We start from the raw sequence: 22,279 nt of genomic DNA, 5'->3' as shown, positions 1-22,279 counted from the left end.
TTTCCCCTTTTGTAATATACTTTATTATGAAATTTTCGTTAATTATGAAATAATAAGACTTAACCCAGTAAAGGCAAATAACCTAAATTTCTAGATGCCTCAACTTGACTCACAACTTCAACACATATAGATGGACAAATTATTTAACTCTGGGCCAGAGTTTCCTCATCTGTAAAATAAAGGCATTTATGGTACTTACATCATAGAGCTATTGTGAAGAATAAATGAGATAACCCATGTGAATTGTACATGTGGAGGACAGACTCTAAGATAGACCCCATAATCTCCACAAAGCTATTCATGACCTTCTATGGTACCCTACCCTTCAGTGTTGGTAGGACCTGTGACTTGCTTCTGGTTGAGTATAGCAAAGATGATGAGAGGGTGATTACATGTATATGATTATATTATATGAGGTTGTAACATCATCTTGAGAGGACACTCTCCCTTCCCAGCTTTGAAGAAGCAAGTGGCCATATTGGAAAGTCCCACATAGCAAGGAACTGAAGGTGATCTCTGGTCAATAGCCAGCAAGAAACTGAGGCCCTCGATTTGTCAGCCTACAGGGAACTGAATGATGCCAACAAATACATGAACTTGGAATCAAATCCTTGCCGAATTAATCCTCAAATGAGACCACAGCCCTGGTTGACACCATGATTACAGCTCTTGGAGTCCTTGAAGCAAAAAACCTGAATAAACCATGCCCAAACTCTGACCTACCCCAGAAACTGAGATAATCTATGTGTGCTGTTTTAACCTGCTACAGATAATTAATAGAGTACATGACATATGGTAAATGTTAAAAAATTTGGCTATTATTGTTACTATTGTCACTGTTATTGAAATCTGAATTAACAATATTTAATTTTGATTCTTCTACAGACTAATGAACATTACATTTTTATTCTTACCAAAGCTTTTGACATTGTGATTTCTCTATTCTGAATTTTCTATTTGTCCATGAAAAAATATGTTACTTACTCAGTGACATTTTTTTCCTCCAAATTATTTTTCACAACTGAAATGTGGGGAGGAGAAAATTGACAGGTAAGGATTTTCTTCCTTTTCAAATCTCATGTTTTGAATCCAAATGTCTTTGGCCAGAGGAAAACAAGACCAAGCTTATGCTGCCAGGTGTACAGTGTACATTCAATGAATGTTACTTTCTTCCTATATATGATAAAAGAAAACAAAAATATTTGTATTTGTGTAAGCAAATTTAAGTAAGCAAAGGGGATTATTGGAGGTAAAGTCTTTCTTTTTAAAAAAATTAATTTTTTAATTGAAGTAGAACATCCATAAAAAAGCACCAATTGTAAGGATACAGATCAATGAACTGTCACAAAGTGAACACACTCCTGTAACCACCACCCATGTCTACACATATAATATTTACTAGAATCCTGAAAGTCTCCTTTGTACCCCCAAACTTGGCCATGATCCTGACTAGTAATAATTTTACCCTTAAAAAATTATCTTCTATATTCTGACTCATTTTTTTCCCCTTCTTATTCCATCAGGGACTAGGAGCAGTGTACTAAAATCTACATTGTGAATTTTGATATGCATTTCCCCCTTTAGTTCTGTCAAATTTTGCCTTGTAGCTTGAGGTCAAGTTATTAGGTATGTACAAATTAGAATTGTTATAGATACATGATAGGTTGGACCATTTATTATGAAATATTTCTGTTTCTTTGATAATGCTTCCTGTCATTAGAACTTATATTTTCTCATTGGAAGTTAATAATCATAGGCTATAATTAGGAGGTTATTATTAAATTTTACTCAAGACATTTATATAGATTGCACTTTTAACAATATATTCCCTTATTTGATATTTAAATATGTTCTATCCTGAAATGCGGTAACTCTTCACTAAATAGATGGTGAAAAGATGAGATGTGACTGGCTTAAAAAAAGATACCCTTAATCCCTTGAATATTTTAAATGTATCCTAAAACAGGGTTTACAGACCATGAAGTACTGCATAGGATTAGTCATCATAAACTACATGAAACTTACATTTAAGTAGACAGAAGTAACATATTCAAACTGCTTGCCTTCTATCAGAGAAAGACTCTGAATACTAACAGTGTAATTGAAACAAAATCCCAGAGCCACAGAGATAGCAGCCCAAGACTTGAATTCCTTTTTTAAAAATTTTTGGTTGTGTTGGGTCTTCATTGTTGCACGCAGGCTTTCTCTAGTTAGGGTGAGCAGGGGCTACTCTTCATTGCGGTGCACAGGCTTCTCATTGCAGTGGCTTCTTTTGTTGCTGAGCACAGGCTCTAGGTGAATGGGCTTCAGTAGTTGTGGTGCATGGGCTCAGTATTTGCAGCACACAGGCTATAGGGTGCACAGGCTTCAGTAGTTGTAGTGTGCAGGCTTAGTAGTTGTGGTGCACCAGCTTAGTTGCTCCGCAGCATGTGGGATCTTCCCAGACCAGGGATCAAACCTGTGCCCCTGAATTTGCAGGTGGATTCTTAACCACTGTGCCACCAGGGAAGTCCCAAGACTTGAATTCCTGAACACTGTTCTTCCTACCCTGTCACCTCCCTTGTTACCCTCTCCTTGCCACCCCCACCTCCCAAAAGATGCAAGGAAACAAAAAAACATTAATAGTGGGAGAGGCATTGCTAATCTCATCTTAAGGGTTTTCCATCCTACTTCCAGGGTAAAAATAAATGGATATCTCTCTTTTGGGAGAATAGACACACTGAGAGTAGCACACTGGCAGACAAAAGGACATTTAGATTTCAGAACCAGTGTCTGTCTTTGAACATGGGACTGAACAAATCCCTTTCTCACAACCATCCTCAACTGACTATCCCCCCTCTACCTCAGTTTTCTGCAAAGCTTAGAGACTGATGGCTGGAGTCTTGTGCTGCTTCTGGATCTGTGTGACTCAAGGGCCATTGTGGCAGAATGAGTGTTGTGGGTCCACCCTTGTGGGATAAAGTGGAATTTTGCCACACAAAGGAGCTTGAGATAAGAGCAGAGAGGCTTGAAAGAGGAACTGGTGGGCAAAGAACATGAACTTAAGGCTGGGAGTAAAGACAGGAGAAAAGGAAGTGGTCACAGGGTATACCCTCCTTTGAAAGGACAAAAATCTTTAGGTGCTTTACTTATTGAGATTCAAGGGAAAGTGTAACATAGAATTTTAATCTCTTTTTCCTTATGTCATAATTTTCTTTTAAATTTACTCTAAACTTCCCAGTAATGATATTTGCCTCTCTCTGTACAGACTATGTGTTGTTTTTCAAAGACTGAAAAGAATAGTGTGAGAAGAAGGATGAAAATAAATGATTTCGCTAACAGGATATTTTCTTAGTATTGAGTGAGATAACCTGGTACTTCAGAGTCATTATGATTTAAAAATATAAATGTTTTTCATTTCATGTGTTATTATACCTGAATTGTGTCCTCCCCAAATTCTAGAATTCTGTTGAAGTTTTAACCCCCAGAACCTCAGAATGTGACTGTATTTGTAAATAGGTCCTTTACAGAAGTAATTAAAGTAAATGAGGTCATATGGGTGGGCCCTAATCCACTGGACTGGTGTCCTTATATGAAGAGATTAAGACACAGATTCACAGAAGGAGCATCACATGAAGACTCACTGGAGAACATGACCATCTACAAGCCAAGGAGAGGGGCCTCAGAAGAAACTACGTCTGCCAAGGCCAAGATCACGGACTTCTGGCCTTCAGAACTGTGGGCAAAAATTTTTGTTGTTTAAGCCACCCAGTCTGGGGTAATTCTCTGTGGCAGCGGTAGCAGACTAATACACACGTTATTCAGGTTTGCCATGTCCTTAAGACAGAATGAAGGAAATAAAAACATTAATTTTAAAAATTATTTAAAGAATAATACTGGCCAGCAAGATAGTACAGTAGAAGGACGTGAGCTCAGCTCTTCTTACAGAAACACTGAAATCACAACTAACTACTGAACAACCATTGATAAAAAATATGCTAGAACCTACCAAAAAAGATACCCTACACCCAAAGACAAAGGAGAAGCCACAACAAGATGGTAGGAAGGGCACAATCACAATAAAATCAAATTCCATACCCTCTGGATGGGTGACCCACAATCTGGAAAATAATTATACCACAGAAGATCTCCCACAACAGTGAAAGCCCTGAGCCCCACATCAGGCTACCCAGCCTGGGGGTCTGGCAATGGGAGGAGGATCACCCAGAGAATCTGGGTTTGAAGGCCAGTGGGGAATTGCAGGAATTCCACAGGACTCAGGGAAACAGAAATTCCACTCTTGGAGGGTGCACTTAAGGTCTAGTGTGCACGAGGACCCAGGGAAAAAAGCAGTGACCTCATAAGAGACTGGGCCAGACCTACCTGCTAGTATTGGAGGGTCTCATGTGGAAGTGGGAGGCAGCTGTGGCTCACTGCAGGGACAAAGACACTGGCAGCAGCAGCTCTGGTGAATACTCATTGGTGTGAGCCCTCCTGGAGGATGCCATTTACCCTCCAAGTCCTAGCCCCACCCAACAGCCTGTAGGCTCCAGTTCTGGGATGCCTCAAGGCCAAACAACTAACAGGGCGGAAACATAGCCTCACCCATCAGCAGACAGGTTGCTTAAAGTCTTCCTGAGCATAGCCCTGCCCAACATAGGGACAAGATCCAGCTCCACACACCAGCGGGCAGGGACCAAGTCCTCCCAACAGGAAGCCTGCACAAACCTTTTAAACAGCCTCATCCACCAGCAGGTAAACAGCAGAAGCAAGAACAACAACCTTGCAGCCTGAGGGACAGGAACCACAATCACAGAAAGCTAGACAAGATGAGACAGCCAGAGTTGGCTGAGAGGAGACAGCCTGAGGGGACAGGAGGGAGGAAATACGCAGTCAAGAATGCTTTTGGAGGAAATCCAGACTACCATAGAAGCAAGGTGCCACTGTTGAGTGATGCACAGGGGGTGGAGCTGCCATTGCAACCTGTCTCTCCCCACTCACTGGCCCTCTGCCTCTCCAGGTGCTAGGAAAGGGCCCCAACAGTGTTGGCCTTCTTGCACCCACCACCAGGCACTAAGAAAAGCCACTACCGGGGCTGACCTTCTTACACCGGCCAACAGGTGCTAGGAAAAGCTTCCACTAGGGCCAGATCTCTCACACCCATGGCCACCAGCTTTCCCACACGCCTGTCACTAACGGGGCCCCCACAAACCAGGCAGTCATACCAACCACATGCCATGTCCTCACCAGGGCAGAATCAAGTGCTCCAGAGTAGCCTTGGGAGCAGACTACTGTGGGTGACCCACACACAGAGGTGGGGCTAAAACCACAGCTGAGCCTCAGAGGCAGGGTGACTAAGGAAGAAGAACAAAAGTCTTTTCATGCAGCTGCACAAACTGAAGATTAAATCCCCACAATCAGCTCGGTAAACTCTGCATCTATGGAATATCTGAATGGACAATGAGTGTTCCCAAAACTGAAACCAGTCTAACTCTAGTAGCTTTGGACCTTGAGGACTAGTACACATAGGAGTTGGGCCAGGTCAGAGTCTGAGCTGCCCCACAGTGCCCACAGCAGAACCAGAGACTTAGAGGTTTTGGAGGGCTTACTAGGGAGGCAGAGGTTGGCTGTAACTCATGGTGGGGGCAAGGACACTGACAGCTGAGACCCCTTGAAAATATGATTATTACTATTTTTTGTGTTTTGTTTTGTTCTGTTGTTTTTTAATTATTATTTGTTTTTATTTTTATTTAGTTTTTAATTTTTAAGTGTTTTTAATATACTATTTATTTTTTAATATTTCTATTTCTAAGTTACTTTTTTGCAGTTCTGTGTTTTTTTCTTTCTTTTGTTCTATTTCTTTAATCTTTTTTCCTGTGTTCTACTTGATCTTATCTTTTTTAAATCTTTTATTCTTTTTATCATTTTTGTGTGTTTGTTTTGTTTTCTTTGCTTTTCCTTCACTTTGCTTTCTGCTTTTGTTTTGCTTTTTATTTTTTCTTTTCGTTAGTTTTGTTTTTATTTGATTTCATTTTGGGATTCTTCTGTTTGGTGTTCTTTTGTTTGTTTTCTCTGTTTTTGTTTTCATTTCTTATTGTGCATGTGTGTGTGTTTCTTTGTTTCTTGTAGTTTTTGTTTGTTTGGTTTTGCTTTTACTATTTCTCTGTGATTTTGTTTGTTTGTTTTTAATTGTTGCTGTTACTGTTTGCTTGTTTTCATCTTTGCTATTTTGTCTTGAGTTTTGTATGTATGTTTGTTTTCCTTTGTTTTCTTCCACCATTTTTTTCTTTTTATCTGGTCTCTTTTTTCCATTTTTGCCAAGCTGGTGGCTTGGGGCATCTTGGTACAGGGGTCAGGCCTGAGCCTCTGGGGTGGGAGCGCCAAGACCAGGATGCTGTAACACCAGAGAACTCCTGGTCCCAGGGAATAGTAATTGGCAAGAAATCTCCCAGAGGTCTCCATCTTAACTCCAAGACCCAGCTCCACCCATTCAGCACCCATTCAGTGCTGAATGCCCCATGTCAAACAACAAGCAAGACAGGAACACAAACCCACCTGTCAGAAGACAGGCTGCCTAAAGTCGTACTAAGCCCATAGACACCACAAAACACACCACCTGATGTGCCTTGCCCATCAAAGGGAAGAGATCCAGTACCACTAGCGAAAACCCAGGCACCAGTCCCTCCCACGTGGAAGCCTACTGGACCAACCTCACCCACTGGGGACAGACGCCAGAAACAAGAGGAACTACGAACCTGCAACCTGTGGAAAGGAGACGCCAGGATGAGGTCAGAGAAGATAAAGAAGACAGAGAAATATGTTGCAGATGAAGGAGCAAGGTAAAAACCCACAAGGCAAAATGAATGAAGAGAAAACTGGCAATCTACCTGAAAAAGAATTCAGAGTAATGATAGTAAAGATGATCCAAAATCTCAGAAATAGAATGCAAAAAATACAAGAAATGTTTAACAAAAACCTAGAAGAACTAAAGAAAAAACAAACAGTGATGAACAACACAATAACTGAAATTAAAAATACACTAGAAGAATCAATAACAGAATAACTGAGGCAGAAGAACAGATAAGTGAACTGAAAGACAGAATGGTGAAAATAACCGTCACAGATCAGAATAAAGAGAAAGGAATCAAAAGACTTGAAGACACTCTCGACTTCTGGGACAACATTAAATGCACCAACGTTCAAACTACAGGGGTCCCAGAAGAAGAAGAGAAAGAGAAAGGGTCTGAGAAAATATTTGAAGAGATTATAGTTGAAAACATCCCTAACATGGGAAAGGAAATAGTCAACCAAGTCCAGGAAGCACAGAGAGTCCCATACAGGATAAACCCAAGGAAGAACAGGCCAAGACACAATTAATCAAACTGTCAAAAATTAAATATAAGGAAAAAATATTAAAAGCTGCAAGGGAAAAGCAACAAATTATATACAAGGAATCCCCATAATGTTATCAGCTGATCTTTCAACAGAAACTCTGCATGCCAGAAGGTAATGGCAGGATATATTTAAAGTGATGAAAGGGAAAAATCTACAACCAAAATTACTCTACCCAACAAAGCTCTGATTCAGATTTGACAGAGAAATCAAAAGCTTCACAGACAAGCAAAAGCTAAGAGAATTCAGCACCACCAGATCAGCTTAGCAACAAATTCTAAAAGAACTTCTTTAGGCAGGAAACACAAGAGAAGAAAAAGACCTACAAACACAAACAAAAAACATTTAAGAAAATGGTAATAAGAATATATATATTGATAATTACCTTAAAGGTAAATGATTTAACTGCTCCAACCAAAAGACACAGACTGGCTGAATGGATACAGAAACAACAACAGTATAGATGTTGTCTACAAGACACCCACTTTAGACCCAGGGACACATACAGACTGAAAGTGAGGGAATGGAAAAAGATATTCCATGCAAATGGAAATCAAAAGAAAGCTGGAGTAGCAATACTCATATCAGATAAAATTGACTTTAAACAAAGAATATTACAAGAGACAAGGAAGGACACTGCATAATGATCAAGGGATCAATCCAAGAAGAAGATATAACAATTGTAAATATTTATGAACCCAACATAGGAGCACCTCAATACATAAGGCAAATGCTAACAGCCAAAAATGGAGAAATTGACAGTAACACAATAATAGTGGGGGACTTTAACACTCCACTTTCACTGATGGATGGATCAACCAGACAGAAAATTAATAAGGAAACACAAGGTTTAACTGACACATTAGACCAGATAGACTTAATTGATATTTATAGGACATTCTATCTGAAAGCAGCAGAATGCACTTTCTTCTCAAGTGCACACAGAACATTCTGCAGGATAGATCACATCTTGGGTCACAAATCAAGCCTCAGTAAATTTAAGAAAACTGAAATCGTATCAAGCATATTTTCCAACCACAACACTTCGAGATTAGAAATCAGTGACAGGAAAAAAACTGTAAAAACCACAAACACATGAAGGCTAAACAATATGCTACTAAAAATCCAAGAGATCACTGAAGAAATCAACAAAGAAATTAAAAAATACCTGCAGAAAAATGATAATGAAAACACAATGACCCAAAACATATAGAATGAAGCAAAAGCAGTTCTAAGAGGGAAGTTTATAGCAATATAATCCTACACGAATAAACAAGAAAAATCTCAAATATACAACCTAACCTTACACCTAAAGCAACTAGAGAAAGAACAAACAAAATCCAAAGTAGGTAGAAGGAAAGAAATCATAAAACTCAGAGCAGAAATAAATTAAATAGAAACAAAGAAAACAAGAGCAAAAATCAATGAAACTAAAAGCTGCTTCTTTGAGAAGGTAAACAAAATTGATAAACCTTTAGCCAGACTCATCAAGAAAAATAGGAGAGGAATCAAATCAATAAAATTAGAAAAAAAAAAGGAGAAGTTAACACTGACACTGCAGAAATACAAAGGGTCATGAGAGACTATTACAAGCAACTATATGCCAATAAAATGGACAACCTGGAAGAAATGGACAAACTTTTAGAAAGCTACAACCTTCCAAGACTGAACCAGGAAGAAATAGAAAATATGAACAGACGAATCACAAGTAATGAAATTGAAACTGTGATTAAAAATCTTCCAACAAACAAAAGTCCAGGACCAGATGGCCTCACAGGTGAATTCTATCAAACATTTAGAGAGGAGTTAACACCTATTCTTCTCAAACTCATCCAAAATTTTGCAGAGGAAGGAACACTCCCAAACTCGTTCTGTGAGGTCACCATCATCCTGATACCAAAACCAGACAAAGATATTACATAAAAAAGAAAATTACACACCAATATCACTGATGAACATAGATGTAAAAATTCTCAACAAAATACTAGCAAACTGAATCCAACAACACTGTAAAAGGATTATAAACAATGATGAAGTGGGATTTATCCCAGGGATGCAAGGATTCTTCAATATACACAAATCAATCAAGTGAAACACCATATTAATAAATTGAAGAATAACAACCATATGATCATCTCAACAGATGCAGCAAAAGCTTTTGACAAAATTCAACACGAATTTTTTTGAAAACTTTCCAGAAAGCAGACATAGAGGGAACCTACCTCAACATAATAAAAGCCATATATGACAAATCCACAGCAAACATCATTCTCAATGGTGAAAAACTGAAAGCATTTCCTCTAACATCAGGAACAACAGAAGGATGTCCACTTTCACCATTTTTATTCAACATAGTTTTGGAAGTACTAGCCATAGCAAACAGAGAAGAAAAAGAAATAAAAGGAATCCAAATTGGAAAAGAAGAAATAAAACTGTCACTGTTTGCAGATGACATTATACTATACATAAAAAATCCTAAAGATGCTACCGGAAAACTACTAGAGCTCATCAATGAATTTGGCAAAGTTGTAGGATAGAAAATTAATACACAGAAATCTCTTGCATACCTATACACTAACAAGGAAAGATCAGAAAGAGAAATTAAGAAAACAATCCCATTTACCATTGCAACAAAAAGAATAAAATACCTAGGGATAGACCTACATAAGGAGCCAAAAGACGTGTATGCAGAAAACTATCACATACTGATGAAAGAAGTCAAAGATGGCACAAACAGATGGAGAAATATACCATGTTCTTGGATTGGAAGAATCAATATTGTGAAAATGACTATACTACCCAAAGCAATCTACAGATTCAATGAAATCCTTATCAAGTTACCAATGGCATTTTTCACAGCATTAGAACAAAAATATTTTACAATTTGTATGGAAACACAAAAGACCTCAAAGAGCAAAAGCAATCTTGAGAAAAAAAATGGAGTTGGAGGAATCAGGCTCCCCAACATTAGACTATATTATAGGCCTACAGCAATCAAGACAGAATGGTACTGGCATGAAAACAGAAATATAGATCAATGGAATAGGGTAGAAAGCCCAGAAATAAACCCATGCCACTATGGTCACCTAATCTATGGCAAAGGAGGCCAGAATACACAATGGAGCAAAGGCAGCCTCTTCAATAAGTGGTGCTGGGAAAATTAGACAGCTACATGTAAAAGAATGAAATTAGAACACTCCCTAACACTATACAGAAAAATAAACTCAAAATGGATTAAAGATCTAAATGTAAGGCCAGACACTATAAAACTCTTAGAGGAAAACAGGCAGAACACTCTATGACATAAATTACAGCAAGATCTATTTTGACCCACCTCCTAGAGTAATGGAAATAAAAACAAAAATAAACAAATGGGGCCTAATGAAATTTAAAAGTTTTTGCACAGCAAAGGAAGCCATAAACAAGATGAAAAGACAACCCTCAGAAAGGGAGAAAATATTTGCAAATGAAGCAACTGACAAAGGGTGAATTTCCAAAATATACAAACAGCTCATTTAGCTCAATATCCAAAAAAACATACAACCGAATCAAAAACTTCACAGAAGACCTAAATAGACATTTCTCCAAAGAAGACATACAGATGGCTAACAAACACTTGAAAAAAATGCTCAACATCACTAATTATTACAGAAATGGAAATCAAAACTACAGTGAGATATCACCTCATACCAATGAGAATGGCCATCATCACATAATCTACAAACAATAAATGCTGGAGTGTGTGTGGAGAAAATGTTGCAATGTTGGTGGGAATGTAAATTGATACAACCACTGTGGAGAACAATATGGAGGTTCCTTAAAAAATTAAAAATAAGAGTACCATGTGACCCAGCAATCCAACTACTGAGCATATACTCAGAGAAAGCCATAATTCACAAAGACACATGCACTCCAATGTTCATTGCAGCACTATTTACAATAGCGAGGACATGGAAAAAACCTAACTATCCATAAACAGAAGAATGGATAAAGAAGATGTGGTACATATATACAATTTAATATTACTCAGCCATAAAAAGGAATGAAATTGGGTCATTTGTAGAGATGTGGATGGACCTAGAGACTGTCATACAGAGAGAAGTAAGTCAGAAAGAGAAAAACAAATATCATACATTAACGCATACATGTGGAATCTAAAAATTTGGTATAGACAATCTTATTTAGAATGCATAAATAGAGACACAGACGTAGAGAACAAACATATAGATACCAAGGGGGAAGGGAGGGGTGAAATGAATTGGGAGATTGGGATTGACATATATACACTACTGATACTATGTATAAAACAGATAACTAATGAGAACCTACTGTATAGCACAGGTAACTCTACTCAGTGCTCTGTTGTGACCTAAATGGGAAGGAAATCCAACAAAGAGGAGACATATGTATACGTACAGCTGATTCACTTTGGTATACACTAGAAACTAACACAATATTGTAAGGCAACTCTATTCCAATATAAATTTTAGAAAAATGTTGAGACAGCAGAGGAATATATCTCAGATGAAGGAACAAGATAAAATCCCAGAACAACTAAGCAAAACTGAGATGGCCAATCTACAAGAAAAATAATTTGGAGTAATGGTAGTGAAGATGATCCAAGATCTTGGAAAAAGAATGGAGGCACAGACTGAGAAGATACAAGAAATGTTTAACAAAGACCTAGGAGAACTAAAAAACAAACAGAGATGAACAATACAATAACTGAAATGAAAAATACACTAGAATGATTCAATAGCACAATAACTGAGGCAGAAGAATGCATAAATGACCTGGAATACAGAATGGTGGAAATCAGTGCTGCAGACAGAATGAAGAAAAAAGAATGAAATGATATGAAGACCATCTAAGAGACCTCTGGGACAACATTAAATGCACCAACATTTGCGTTATAGGGATCCCTAAAGGAGAAGAGAAAGAGAAAGGACCTGACAAAATATTTGAAGAGATTATAGTTGAAAACTTCCCTAACATGGGAATGGAAAGAGTCACCCAAGTCCAGGAAGCACAGAGAGTCCAAACAGGATAAACCCAAGGAGGAACACTTTTAGACACATAGTAATCAAACTGTCAAAAATTAAAGACAAAGAAAAAATATTAAAAGGAACAAGGAAAAAGTAACAAATAACATACAAGGGAATCCCCATGAGGTTATCAGCTGATTTCTCAGCAGACACTCTGCAAGCCAGAAGGGAGTGGCATGATACATTTACAGTGGTGAAAGGGAAGAACCTACAACCAAGACTCTCATTCAGATTTGATGGAGAAAGTAAAAGCTTTACAGACAAGCAAAAGCTAAGAGAATTCATCACCACCAGACCAGCTTTGCAACAAATGTAAAGGAACTTCTCTAAAGCAAAAAGAAAAGGCCACTACTAGAAATAAGAAAATTAGGAATGGAAAAGCTCACCAGTAAAGGCAAACATAAAGTAAAGGTAGGAAATCATCTGCACACAAATATATCCAAAACAACACTTGTGAGAAGGGGAGAGCAAAAATACAGGATATTGAGAAAGCATTTGAAATTAAAAGACCAGCAACTTAAAATAATCTTGTTTATATATAGACTGCTATATCAAAGCCTCATGGTAACCACAAACCAAAAATCTACAGTAGATACACACACAAAAAAGAAAAAGAAATCCAACACAACACTAACTTTAGCCATCAAATCACAAGAGAAGAGAACAAAAGAGGAAGGGAAGAAAAAAGACCTACAAAACCAAATCCAAAACAATTAACAAAATGGCAATAAGAGCATACATATCGATAATTATCTTAAATGTAAATGGATTAAATGCTCCAACCAAAAGACACAGACTGTCTGAATGAATACAAAAACAAGACCTGTACATATGCTCTCTACAAGAGACCCACTTCAGATGTAGGGACACATACAGACTGAAAGTGAGGGGATGGAAAAAGATATTCCATGCAAATAGAAGTCAAAAGAAAGCTGGAGTAGCAATACTCATATCAGGCAAAATAGACTTTAAAATAAAGACTATTACAAGAGACAAAGAAGGATACTACATAATGATCAAGGGGTCAATGCAAGAAGAAGATATAACAATTGTAAATATTTATGCACCCAACATAGGAGCACCTCAATACATAAGGCAAATGCTAATAGCCATAAATGGAGAAATTGACAGTAACACAATAATAGTGGGGGACTTTAACACTTCACATTCATCAATGGACTGATCATTGAGACAGAAAATCAATAAGGAAACACAGGCCTTAAATGACACATTAGACCAAATGGACTTAACTGATATTTATAGAGCATTCTATCCAAAAGCAGCAGAATACACATTCTTCTTAAGTGCACATGGAACATTCTCCAGGATTGACCACCTGCTGGGCTGCAAAGTGAGCCTTGGTAAATTTAAGAAAATAGAAATCACATCAAACATCTTTTCAAAGCACAACACTATGAGATTAGAAATAAATTACAAGGAAAAAATTGTAAAAAGACTAACACGTGGAGGCTAAACAATATGCCACTAAATAACCAGTGGATCACTGAAGAAATCAAAGAAGAAACCAAAAAATACCTAGAGACAAATGAAAACCAAAGCATGATGATCCAAAACCTATGGGACATGGCAAAAGCTGTTCTAAGAGGGAAGTTTATAGAAATACAAATTTCAGGAAACAAGAAAAATCACAAATAAACAACCTAACCTTACACCTAAAGCAACTAGAGAAAGAAGAACAAACAAAACCCCAGCTTAGCAGAAGGAAAGAAATCATAAAGATCAGAGTAGAAATAAATGAAATAGAGTTGAAGAATAGCAAAGATCAATGAAACTAAAAGCTGGTTCTTCGAGAAGATAAAGAAAACTAATAAACCTTTAGCCAGACTCATCAAGAAAAAAAGGAAGAGGACTCAAGTAAATAAAATTGGTAATTTGGGCCATGCCCCGCCCCTCCGGCCTGGGCTCTGCGTGCCCTGCTGGCCAGCATGGCTCGGACTCTGGCTCCTGCATGGTGGGACTACAGGGTGCATGGCTGCTCAGCTCTCCCTGCTCCCAGCACCAGCCGCCAGCTTGGGCAAACGCCATGTGCCATGAAAGTATCACAGAGCAAAGAAGAACGTCAAGAAATGCAGCTATGTGAAGTTGATTTCCATGGAAACCTCATCATCCTCTGACAACAGTTGTGACAGCTTTGCTTCTGACAATTTTCCAAACACAAAACCTAAATTCAGGTCAGGTATCAGTGAAGAATGGCAAATGTTTTTTATGAGGACTCTGATAATGAATCTTTCTGCGGCTTTTCAGAAAGTGAAGTGCAAGATGTGTTAGACCATTGTGGACTTTTACAGAAACCAAGGCCAGATGTCACTAACAAACTGGCCAGTACTTTTCATGCCGACACTGATGATGAATCGTTTTCATGGTTTCTCAGAGAGTGAGATACAAGATGGAATGAGGCTGCAGGCAGACTGTGTGGGCTGTCGGACCCGCAGTCAGTGTAGAAGTTCCAGACCTCTCTGGGTGGCCATGAAGTTTCCAACTTGAAACACTAGGGGAGCAGCCAACAAGAGAGCAGCGCCCTCTGAACCCTCAGAGAATCCTGTGACCGATTGCACTTCTGATTCAGAAGATGAAAGTGGCATGAATTTTTTGGAGAAAAGGGCTTTAAATATAAAGCAAAACAAAGCAATGCTTGCAAAACTAATGTCAGAATTTGAAAGCTTCCTTGGCTCCTTCCCTGGAAGGCATTCCTTGTCAGCCCCCAGTTCACATCCAAAGACACCCTGAAGGCACACATTCCCAGGTGTCACCTGCAGGAGAAACCCTGAGCAGAGAGCTCGTCCTCCCTTCAGGTCAAGGTCTCAGGTCCTTGGGTTGCACAGTGCCCTGCCCACAGAGGAGGAGGAGGAGGAGGAAGAGGAGGATAAGTACATGTTGGTGAGAAAGAGGAAGCTCATGGCCTGCTACATGAACGAAGATGACATTCCCTGAAGTTGTCACCCTGGATCCATGACACTTCCCCATATAATTCTCCTGGTGGACAAAATCACGGAGGGAGAATTGGACAACATCTGCAACAACTCTCGAGAGAAGATCTATAACTGTTCATTGGGATTGACTTATCATCAGTGCTGCCAGAAAACTATTGATACCAAGACAAACTACAGAAATCCAGAGTGCTGGGGCTTTCAAAGCCAGTTCTGTGGGCCCTGCCTTCAAACTGTTACAGTGAAGAAGGCAGGGAGGCTCTGCTAGACCCAAACTGGCACTGCCCTCTCTGTAGTGGGATCTGCAACTGCAGCTTCTGTTGGCAGAGAGACAGGCGGTATGTGAGTGGGGTGCTTGTGTACTTAGCCAAGTACCACAGCTTTGGGAACATGCATGCTTACTTGAAAAGTCAAAACAGGAGTTTGAAATGCAAGTATAATAATTGGAAGATCCACTACCTGCCTTCCACTTCACAAATCTTCCTTGTTTTAAAGTTTTAAATTTTGTCATGTGATTGAAACCCGAGTTAAGATTTCTGATGATCGTCTGTCTTATAGGCAAATCAAGTTAATCTCATTAGACATGCCTGCATGTCTGGACATCATGGAGGTGTAGTGCCAACTGTACTCTGCCCTCCTGCAGTTTCTCCTTTGCTTTCCCCCCCACCCCTCATCCGATGCCATCCCCCTCTTATTTCCAGTGGTTCTCTTCCATCTTTTAGTTTCGGAATCCTTTTTAAATGACCATTTTATGAAAGCATGTTTGATTTAATTGGTGTTGACATAGCCCTGGAATCCACCCATAAAACCAAGCACTTAGAAACGCAGTAGTAGTGTTAACTAACTACATCCCTCAGTTTCCAGAGACTAACCCTCTAACTTGCTTACATGAAAACACTGGATCTGATTTAGTGTTCATTGACATTTTTAACAGAATCAAGGCACAAAAGTCTTAAAACCATGTGGAAAAATTAGGTGATTGTTGGCAAGTGGAGTATATGACTGTGGAGGCCTCTCAGGAGAATATTCCATATATTGTGCTTATTATTCAAGTTGTCACAGTTGAAGCTTAGTTGTTGCTGATTTCTTCCACCAAGTGCATCTGGCCCACACGGTCACAACCCAAAGGTTCGCGGACAGTGCCATGCTTGAAATCATTGTAGAAAAGCCATTCTGGGGAATTGGGAAGGGGAGGCTTCAGGAGTAGGTCGATTTGAATTCATGGAATAAAACTTCAGAATAATTGTAGTTTGCCAAGTTTATTTCAGTTCATAATGTAAGGTATTTCAAATAAATTCTTGCTTATGTTGCATGGAAAATTGATACTTATATTCGGCTAGAATTCTTTGCAGTTTTTACTTTCTTGAAGAAATTGTAAGCCAGGCACAGGGTTCACATTCAGGTATGAAGCCCTTTTATAACACTGAGAAGTGCCTTTTTGGAGAAGGGTGACTTTCAACAGTTTGCTAACTTGACGTCTCTGCCAGTATAGTTTCTGGGCAGAGTCCATGTGTTGTCTCTCCTTCCCCCTGTTCTGGCATGAATCAAATTGTTCAATAGAGGTAGAATCTAAGTGTGTGTGTGTTCATTTTGTTTTGCATCTGCAGCCTGTAGCCCATGCAGTGTTTGGTGCATAATTGGACCTTGAATCAATAAATGTAAATAGAGTTTTTGATCTGTTATGCTGTTATACAAAGCTTTTTATTTTAATAATAAAACGTTCTGTTCTAAATAAAATAAAATTGGAAATGTAAAAGGAAAAGTTACAACTGCCATCACAGAAATACAAAGGAGCATAAGAGACTACTATGAGCAACTATATGCCAATTAAATGGACTACCTGGAAGAAATGGACACATTCTTAGAAAGGTATAACCTTCTAAGACTGAACCAGGAAGAAATGGAAAATATGAAGAGACCAATCACAAGTAATGAAATTGAAACTGTGATTAAAAACTGCCAACAAACAAAAATCCAGGACCAGATGGCTTCACAGGCGAATTCTATCATTTAGAGAAATGTTAACACCTATCCTTCTGAAACTCTTCCCAAAAATTGTAGAGGACTCTTTCTATGAGGCCACCATCACCCTGATACCAAAACCATACCACAAAAAAAGAAAATTACAGGCCAATATCACTGATGAACATAGACTCAAAAATCTTCAACAAAATACTAGCAATCCAAATCCAAAAATACTTTAAAAGGATCATACACCAGTATAAGTGAGATTTATCCCAGGGATACAAGGATTTTTCAATATCCCCAAAAAATCACTGTGATACACCACATCAACAAACTGAAGAAAAAACCCATCTCAATAGATGCCAAAAAGCTTTAGACAAAATTCAGTGTTCACTTATGACAAAAACTCTCCAGAAACTGGACATAGAGGGAACATACTTCAACATAGTAAAGACCATATATGACAAACCTACAGTTAACATCATACTCAATGGTGAAAATCTGAAAGCATTTCCTCTAAAATCAGGAACAAGACAAGGATGTCCACTCTCACCCCTTTTATTCAACATAGTTTTGGAAGTTCTAGCTGCAGCAATCAGAGAAGAAAAATAAATAAAAGGAATCCAAATTGGAAAAGAAGATGTAAAACTGTCACTGTTTGCAGATGGCATGATACTATACATTGAAAATCCTAAAGAATGCTAACAGAAAACTACTAGAGCTCATCAGTGAATTTGGTAAAGTAGCAGGATACAAAATTAACACACAGAAATCTGTTGCATTCCTATGTACCAACAATGAAATATCAGAAAGAGAAATTCGAGAAACAATCCCATTTTCCATCACATCCAAAAGAATAAAATAACTAAGAATAAACCTACATAAGCATACAAAAGATATATACTCCAAAAACTTTAAGACCCTGATGAAAGAAATTGAAGATGGCAAAAACAGATGGAAAGATACACCATGTTCTTGGATTGGAAGAATCAATATCGTCAAAATCACAATCCAGGGCATGTACAGATTCAATGCAATTCCTATCAAATTACCAATGACATTTTTCACAGAATTAGGACAAAAAATCTTAAAATTTTATGGATACGCAAAAGACCCTGAATAGCCAAAGCAATCTTGAGAAAGAAAAACGGAACTGGTGGAATCAGGTTCCCTGACTTTATACTACAAAGATACAGTCATCAAAACAGTATGGTAGTAGCATAAAAACAGAAATATAGATCAATGAAACAGGATAGAAAGCCCAGAAATAGACCCATTTACCTATGGTCAATTATTCTATAACAAAGGATGCAAGACTATATGATAGAGGGAAGACAGTCTCGTCAATAAATGGTGCTGGGAAAACTGGACAGCTATCTGTTAAAAAAATTAAATTAGAACGTTCTTTAACACCACATACAAAAATAAACTCAAAATGGATTAAAGACCTAAATGCAAGACCTGATACTATAAAACTCTTAGAGGAAAACATAAATCAAACTTTTTGACATAAATTGCAGAAGTAACGTTTTCAAGCCGTCTCCTAAGGTAATGGAAAAATATAAATAAACAAATGGGACCTAATGAAATTCAAAAGCTTTTGCACAGCAAAGAAACCATAGACAAAACAAAAAAACAACCCACAGCATGGTTTGGAAATGATGTGACTGACAATGGATTAGTCTCTAAAATCAACAAACAGCTCATGCAGCTGAATATCAAAAAAGCAACCCAATAAAAAATAGGCAAAAGACCTAAATAGACATTTCTCCAAAGAAAACATGCAGATGGCCACAAGGCACATGAAAAGATGCTCAACATCACTAATTATTAGAGAAATGTACATCAAAACTACAATGAGATATCACCTCACACCAATCAGGATGGCCATCATCAAAAAATCTATAAACAATAATTCTGGAGAGGACGTGGACAAAAGGGAAACCTCCTGGAGTCAAGATGGCAGTCTAGGAGGACATGGAATTTGCGTCTCCACACACAAGAGCACCTGCTAGGCACTGGTGGGGGACCATGGACACCTAAGGGGATGGGAGGAACCCCCAGCAACTGGGCAGGATGTGGGGGGGAATGAGGGGGGAGGAGAAGTGGAGGTGGGACTGGACCGGTGCCCCTGAGAGGCAGCTAGGGGAAGGGAAGTGATCCCATGCCCTGAGGGGGAAAGGAGAGACCATTGGGAAGGCAGAGGATCAAAAGTGAGCATGGCCAACGTTATCCCTGCCCACTTGGGCCCCCAGGAACCTGCTGAGATCCCAGGCCTGATCCTCTGCCCACCAAGGCCCCCTCCAGTTGCGTGCATCCTGAGGTAGTGGGAGGGAGAGAAAGCGCAGCAAAAGTAAAGGCCAGACCTACAGGACCTGCACCCCTGAGGGGCAGCTGCAGGTGGGGCGGAGTTCCTACAGCTGGCAGGATCCAGCCATTGTTAGGTGTACAGTGGTAACAGGGGCAGGGGAGACCTTTGGGGAGGGGGTGGAGGAATGGAAGAGAGCACAGCTAGCCCTTTCCCTGCCCACTTGGGCACTGGGGAACCTGTTGGGTTCCCAGGACTAATCCTCTTCTCTTGGAGCTTCCTTCCTGCCTTGCAAAGCCCAAGCCCTGCCCCTACAACCCCACCAAGGGCCTTACCACTACATGCAGCACTCAGAGACACCCTCTGAGACCACCTTCAACCACACTGAGCCTAATCCCCACCCACACACCCTCACCCAGGGCCTTACCTCCAAAACTCTGGAACTGCATTTCCGGAGCCCCCTCTGAGTGTGCTACCTCTCTCCTTCTGCAGAGTCATAGCCTAGGCCCCACCCCACACTTGAACGTCACCCCACCTAGGCCCCACCCCAAGGCCATTTCTGGCTGCGTGGGTCCTGAGCCCAGGCCCCGCCCCACCCTAAATACCACCCCTGCCTAAGTTCCACCCACCTCCTAAGCTCTGCCCCCCCATAGCCAAGGCCTTTTCTAGCCTTTTCTTTTTTTTCTTTTCTTTTCTTTTTCTTCCTTTAGCTTGGGGTTCTGTTATATGTTGTTGTTGTTGTTGATTCATTTATATTTTTATTTTTTCTAATAAATCTTTTCTTTTTCTAATTTTATTTTATTCTTTTTTTTTTTAATAAATTTATTTATTTATTTATTTATTTTTGGCTGTGTTGGGTCTTCGTTTCTGTGCGAGAGCTTTCTCTAGTTGCGGCAAGCGGGGGCCACTCTTCATCGCGGTGCATGGGCCTCTCACTATCACAGCCTCTCTTGTTGTGGAGCACAGGCTCCAGACGCGCAGGCTCAGTAGTTGTGGCTCACGGGCCTAGTTGCTCCGCAGCATGTGGGATCTTCCCAAACCACGGCTCGAACCCATGTGCCCTGCATTGGCAGGCAGATTCTCAACCACTGCGCCACCAGGGAAGCCCTATTTTATTCTTTATACTTCATTATTGTTCTGTTCCTTTTGACTTGTTCCCTTTTTTTCTTTTCTTCTTTCCTTTCTCTGTTGTGGTTTTGTTTTATCTTGTTGCAGTTGTTATATTTTTATTTTTCCAAATATGTTTTCTTATCTTTCTAATTTTATTTTATTTTTTATTCTTTGTTATTGTACTGCTCCTTTTTTTTTTCTTTTTTTTTTTGCCACACTGTGTGGCTTGTGGGATCTTCATTCCCAGGCCAGGGTTTGGGCCTGAGCTTCTGTGGTGGGAACACTGAGTCCAAACTGCTGGACTAACAGAGAAACTCAGATCCCAGGGAATATTAATTGGAGTGAGGCCTCCCAGATGTCCTCATCTTGGCACCAAGACCCGGCTCTACACAACTGCCTGCAAACTTCAGTGCTGGACGCCTCAGGCCAAACAACCAGTAAGACAGGAATATGGCTCCAAACATCAAAAAAACAAAATGAAACGACAAAAAATATGTTACAGACGAAGGAGCAATGTAAAAACCTATAAGACCAAATAAATGAAGATGAAAAAGGCAACCTACCTGAAAAAGAATTCAGAGTAATGATAGTAAAGATGATCCCAAACCTCCGAAAAAGAATACAGAAAATACAAGAAATGTTGAACAAGGACCTAGAAGAACTAAACAGCAAACAAACAGTGATGAACAACACAATAACTGAAATTAGAGGGGTGGGATAGGGAGGGTGAGAGGGAGATGAAAGAAGGAGGAGATATGGAGATATATGTATATGTATAGCTGATTCACTTTGTTATACCAGAAACTAACAAAACACAGCATTGTAAAGCAATTATACTCCAATCAAGATGTTAAAAAAATACTCTAGAAGGAATCAATAGCAGAATATCTGAGGCAGAAGAACAGATAAGTGAGCTGGAAGATAAAATGGTGGAAATAACTGCCACGAAGCCGAATAAAGAAAAAAGAATGAAAAGAATTGAAGACAGTCTCAGAGACTTCTGGGACAACATTAAATGAACCAACATTCGAATTACAGGAGTCCCAGAAGAAGAAGAGAAAGAGAAAGGGTCTGAGAAAATATTTGAAGAGATTATTGTTGAAAATTTCCCTAACATGGGAAAGGAAATAGCCACTCAAGTCCCGGAAGGTCAGAGAGCCCCATACAGGATAAAACCTAGGAGAAACACACAAAGACACATATCAAACTAACAAAAATTAAATTCAAGGAAAAAATATTAACAGCAGCAAGGGGAAAGCAAAAAATAACATACAAGGGAATCCCCATAAGGTTATCAGCTGATTTCCCAGCAGAAAATCTATAGGCCAGAAGAGAGTGGCAGGATATATTTGAAGTGATGAAAGGGAAGAGCCTACAAACAAGATTACCCAGCAAGGATCTCATTCAGATTCGATGGAGTAATCAAATCTTTGCAGACAGACAAAAGACATGAGAATTCAACACCACAAAACCAGATTTACAACAAATGCTAAAGGAACTTCTCTAAGTGGGAAAGAAAAGAAAACCAAAGA

General features: G+C 39.2%; 1 pseudogene; it reads left to right on the top strand.

Annotated features, from left to right (window-relative positions):
* Window positions 1–14,316: 14,316 nt before the first annotated feature.
* On the top strand, window positions 14,317–15,804 carry LOC118884045 (annotated as a pseudogene).
* Window positions 15,805–22,279: the final 6,475 nt, after the last annotated feature.

This window comes from Balaenoptera musculus, chromosome 18 (assembly GCF_009873245.2).
Source record: "Balaenoptera musculus isolate JJ_BM4_2016_0621 chromosome 18, mBalMus1.pri.v3, whole genome shotgun sequence".
Taxonomy (NCBI): domain Eukaryota; kingdom Metazoa; phylum Chordata; class Mammalia; order Artiodactyla; family Balaenopteridae; genus Balaenoptera; species Balaenoptera musculus.
Note: the sequence above shows the minus strand (reverse complement) of the source record. Positions and strands in the feature narration are given on the sequence as shown.